Source organism: Coptis chinensis, chromosome 9 (assembly GCF_015680905.1).
Source record: "Coptis chinensis isolate HL-2020 chromosome 9, ASM1568090v1, whole genome shotgun sequence".
In the NCBI taxonomy this organism is placed as follows: Eukaryota; Viridiplantae; Streptophyta; class Magnoliopsida; order Ranunculales; family Ranunculaceae; genus Coptis; species Coptis chinensis.
In genome coordinates this window covers 77565892-77571765 of record NC_141464.1, presented here as the reverse complement: position 1 = coordinate 77571765, position 5874 = coordinate 77565892, and the positions used below count along the sequence as shown (strand labels likewise).

Below are 5874 nucleotides of genomic sequence, written 5' to 3'. Positions count from 1 at the left end.
CTTCTCTTGCTTGTGTTGTAAAAACTTTGATGATTATATATCGAATGCTATTGGTGTTATTTGAAATTCAGTTTGGTATTAAAAGCTTAAGATAATTTCATTTACGCTTGCCCAGTTAGTTACTAACATGGGCGATGTGGATTCTAAAAATACACTAAACAAGTGCTAGCAATGTCTTGGTTTCATTTTTTCCCAGTTGTATGTGTTTGTTGACCAAATGAAATTGCAATCTAATATGAGGTACTCTTATTCTTTCATTCATAGTAGGGTCATGTTATTATGTTCTAACACGCCGCATGCAACTTGTGCCCTAGCAATATCTGGATGTTGGTTTTAAATTATGCATAGTTTCAAGAACTTGGAATTGCCAAACCCTCAAAAAGATACTCGACTACATAAATTTTGAGTTGAATAGTAAAAAAGTTATGGCATCTTGAAATTAAGAAAGTAACAATGTACAACAGTTTCTCTCATGCCCCGTGTATGAACGTAAAAGTACAAAACTATTTCTCTGTCCCGTGTATGAAAATGCGGAAATAGTTGAATGTGTAAGACTAAAGTTCTTTTGAATCTGAGTGTACGTGCAACACAATTAATTCGCTCTTATGGGACTCGGTGCAAAGTATGTTTGGTTAAGGTTCACAGAAACAGACTATTTGTAGAAAGAAGTACTTTTATGTTCTTTTTATTTAGTGTGTATTCAGGAGAATGATATTAGTTATCTTGATCTGACAAGAGCAGCCAGGATCTTTGCCTTTTTGTCTGGTCCTCCTGAGTTTGGAGCTGGGCAACTAGACGAAAAGGTATGTGAACAATATGCTATCAAGGGGGACGATGCATATCGCACTTTGCTTCCTGAGAAGACACCTTTCTACGAAGATCTGGTAATTTTTGTCCAGAGAAACTGACCTACTTTTTGCACAAACACATTTTTGCATTTTAGAAGTTTAAACAATATTTAACTTTTTTCAGGCTACCGTGACTATCCAAGCAGGTGTTTGTGTGGATATATTTGCTGTTACAAATGAATATACCGACTTCGCATCTCTCAAGTTTCTTAGCATTGAGCGTGGAGGGTCATTGTTTTTGTATGCAAGCGTCGATGATTCAACACTTCCTCAGGGCATGTAAGTCTTAACAATGCTTGGTCCAACAAATTTCAATGGTGTTTTTCCTGTGTAGGTTTTATAAATATATCAAATTGAAATGGATAAGGTCATGGATGGGGATTGGGAGTGGGGGTTTTTTTTTTTTGGCTACGTAAGTGCCTATTCTATTAATGAAGGAAAATGCAAAAAGTGCAAGGAGAAAGGAAAAGAAAAAATGTAGGTAGCAGAAACTATGACAAGTCATAAATTTTCAACTAGCAAATGTACCGTCTCAAATGTATATTTTGCATGATTGGCTCAAGGGATGCAATGAATGTGTTAAAACACTATTGCTTATACCATACGTGTTAACAACAATAGAATGGAACAATGATGAGGTTTTTCAATTCGTACAAATTAGTGTGAAGCAAAATATATATTGTACTTTGATGGCATTATGACTAGCTTCACACACTTTGCACTGAGATAAGTACATATTGATAATTATGTGTTGTTTCTCCTCAGGAGCTAAGGTCGTGATCTTCTTGATTTGCTAATATTGTGTAGAAATTGCACTATTTTATAATGTAGATTATTTCACTATTGAGATTGAAACTCGGTGCATCATAGTTAAGACCAAAATTATTTTATTAGCTGTAATTACAATATTTATAAGAGATTTGATGGTTTCTTATTTAGGTCCAATACCATTATTTGAGTGTCGTACATGCCCTATTTGGCATATCTCATCTTTGGTTGCATTCAAGAAAAATGCTCACAACATAATCAGCAGCATACATCTTTGATCGGTTAGGAATTATATATTATTTTTATTTTCCTAAAATGAGTGTTTCCGATTTATAGGATCGAAGTTGTAATGGAATTTAAAGATTTCTATCACTATTGCATAGGTTTGTACGTTGGTATTTTTTCTTCTTTTCTTACGATAGTATTCTGCATGTAGGATTAGTTCTTGCTTTCGTGAAAAGTATGCTTAATTGTTGACTATGATTGTTGTATGATTTAATCAGTTAAAAACTTAAAACCCTTGACCCTCACGTCCATTCCATTTGGACTACTGTTTTAGTCAACGAGAATGTTGCTGCATTATATTTAAAGGCTCGAAAATGAATGTATCCTTCTGTTTGTATTACCTTTTTTAAAATCCTCAATTTGTTATTTACTGATTTACTTCTTTGTCTATGTACTCACATGCCGCTATTAACATGAAAACATGCATGTCATTGAACTTCTTCATATTTGATTTAGGTATTATTTGAATTATAAATATCTACTTATGACAGCAGGTGCCTATGGCCCAAAGTTCATATTGTAATAATGTGCTTCTATTGAATTAAATATTTGTATCACAACCAGCCTTATGACAGAGCCTGGTTGGTGTAGCTAGCTTTGAATTTTAGGTCATAGTACTACACGCAACAGTACGTTTTTAAACTCTCAAGCAAAATAAAAAGAAAATAGCTTATAAGGGCATCTCCAATGGGGGGTGTAAACCATATAGAGTGGAAATTTTACACCCCAAATATAAAAAAAAACTCTCTCCAATGGGGGTGCTATACCGTAGGTAATAGTGTATTAGCTAATAGAGAAGGTGGGGAATTTCCCCTCTTGCTATTAGTTAATAAAAAGCTCAGGCGACACTCGAACTGACGTCTGAGTGAAATAATTTTCGGACGTCACTTGGAGTAACGTCCCTTTCTAATTCTAAAGTAATTTTTTAACTCGGACGTCACTCCAAGTGACGTCCCAATTTAAATTAAAGAGGGACGTCACTCCAAGTGATGTCCGAGTTTAAAATCTATTTTTTTTTTACACTCTTCTATTGGAGAGTATAGAGTGTGGATATTTATAAGTTATACAATAATATACAATTAGAGGTGTAAAATCCTAATGGCACCTACGTGGAGCCTAGGTGGAGGTGTAATTTTACACCCCCCATTGGAGATGCCCTAACAAGCTTTATGAGTCTGGAATCACATCGGGGGGAATGACGGATGCAATAGCCTTCTGAAGAAACCTGCAAGTCATTTGCACATTTAGTTGCATGTTCACATTATTTACATGGTAGTCTAATTGGCTTATATACTTGCAGGTGGTGAATAAGAACAAACAAACAAACAAAGGGACCAACAAAGAGAAGAGAAAATGCACCAATAGGTTATGGAGTGACGTGGGACTGGCGACACATACTTACGTCTTTATAGTGTGAAGCTCCCCAGTCAAGAAAGAGGAAGGTGGAAGTCAAGCAATACATCTCTGAGTGTGTACATTATTGTTCCATTTGGGACTAATGGTTCATCTAATGGACTTAGCACAAGTGCTACTGTTATTAGACCACCAAGTGTTCCTACAACTTCATCACATGACAAAGGAAGGACTTCATCTGTTTGTTTTTTGAGCATATATGCTCTGTGTTTTGTATTCGTTGTTGTAAGTTGTGTATTGATTGTTGAAATGGTGATATGTTAGGGAAAACAAATATTTTGCTTTTTTGTTTTTTGTTCGATAATCAAAATGATTGAAGAAAGCCTGGACGAACAAATATTTTGCTTTAAAATGGTGATTGTTTTTGTTCTCTTTTACCATGTTTGGTTATAAAATTGGCAAAAGCACATATGCATACAGTGTTTATGCTTTTCTTTCTCAATAACTCCCTGTTGGTTTACAAACAATCAAGTTTCTTAAAGACTGATTCTATTTTGCCCCAAAGGGCGTGCGTGCTATTTTGCGTAAATAACAAGGACAAGGGAAAAGCGGTTCACATTAGACTTTAACCAGAAGATTATCAATTTTGACAGAAAACATTTCCAAATCCTCAAAACTCATAAAAGAGGCGTTGATTTCAATGTGGTGTACACTTATATATGAGATAATGAGCATCATCTAAGAACAAATATTAAACGTCTTCATAGAATCTTACACAGTTGCAGAAAGGTTTCTTTGAATCAGAAAACACAAAGTATACAATCACTGAACATAAAAGTCACAAGAGCTATACAAAAAATAGCAGCAACACAACTCCATTGATCTGAAAATGCTCCTAACTCATTGTGCTAGAAAGCTTCACCATTTTAAAGGGTCGAGAAATCCCATGAATCACAAACTCCTTGGACAACAGGATATCCGGTGCAGTAATCCATTGATACCAAGTACCCCCTTGGCATTATAATCCTCTGTTACTTCCAGGTCATCCCCATTAAATAATGTCCTTAAAGAAGCTTTCGCAGGCACAGAAACAAGTTCTCTGTACTCATATCTTTCAGGCAATATATGCAACCTCACTAGTCTCTCCAACATCGGCGAAGGCGAAGCAATGTAAGCGAAATCCAAAGGGGCGAAAATTGTAACAGAACTCAAATCGGTGTAATCAATAAGAATCCTATCAAGAACCGACCGCAACCCAATCGCACACGAAACATACCCATTCGAGCTCAACTGCCTTATAACTCGATTCCACATGTTTCTTGCTTGTGTTTCATTGGCATTTACACTCATATTCTGTCCACAAACATGCGATTTAATGAAACCCCAATCTTGTTTTTGCTCCAATGTATGATTAATTGAAAAGAACGGCGCGACAACCCCATGAATCGAATATAGCCCATGACTGAATATATCAGGATGAGAAATCAGAACTCCATTGATTTCAACCAATCTTTCTTGATTGACAATCTTTGTGATAGAAAGATTCTTTCCATTAGGCAATGTAGGAACACAACTACCTTGGGGTTGTTTCAAAAGATCATCTAAAGAAAGCGTAATAGAAGAGGTATGATACCAAAGAAGATCTCTCATTAACAATGGAGGAAGAGAGATGTTAGAAATAGCTGTATCTTGAATAGCGAAAATGGTCGATGAAGAAGCTGGAAGGAAAAGTTCTGGTGAGATTTGTAGAAGTGTAGACATGAAATGAAAACCAGAGTTACGGAGTGATCGAGAAGTGTTTGTCGAGAGTTGATGGGTTATTAAAGAATCTTGGTTTGAAGGGAAAGGTGTTTGAGGTTTGGTGTTCGAGTGAGTTGTTGTTGTGATTGCTACAATGGCAAGTACGATTGAAACTGTTATGTAGATTGGTGCATGCCACCAGTGTGAACATGATGACGCCATTGTTGTTGGTTCTTGGGAACAAGAGGAAGAAGCAGAATGAGAGGAGAAGTAAAATTTTCAAGTTATTGTTTCTTGGGAGGGAAAGAAACGAGGTGTATTAGAGAATGAACAGCGGGAGATGAAGGTTTTTACACTCTGCTTGGAATGCACGTGTCAGAGCAAGTGCTATGATATGACCATTTTTCTTGTCATTAATTCAAAGTGTTTTAAGCAAATTTTGTAGAGGATCCAAAAAAAAACTATTAGAAGCATATGAACATTTAAACTATCCAAGTGCTAATCAAATTTATTTTGTGTGGAGGTACGCGAAAGCAGGGTATATATATGATATATTAGAAAGGCAGAATGTATTGTAGTATTATACCATAGGGAACCCAGAAAGTGTGAAGGAATGAAAAAAGACAATTGATCTTTATGCCCCTTTAAAATGGTATAAATTCTGAAGTCGTTTTCCGGAATCTAGACAAACCTATGCAAACTCTGCTTTTACGGAATTGCTTTGTTATCTGCGTGGTCCTCCATTGCACAAAGACTCCTTTAGTCGCCAGAAACGTGTTACAAAATAGCTATACACACTTTTTCACAAAGCAAATATGACTGGTTCACCCTACCACTTCAGCAAAGTCACATCGAGGGGAAGAAACCAAACAACTAAAAA

At 36.0% G+C, this 5874-nt stretch overlaps 1 pseudogene; it reads right to left on the bottom strand.

Annotated features, from left to right (window-relative positions):
* Nucleotides 1-3921: 3921 nt before the first annotated feature.
* On the bottom strand, nucleotides 3922-5490 carry LOC147478272 (fasciclin-like arabinogalactan protein 21; annotated as a pseudogene).
* Nucleotides 5491-5874: the final 384 nt, after the last annotated feature.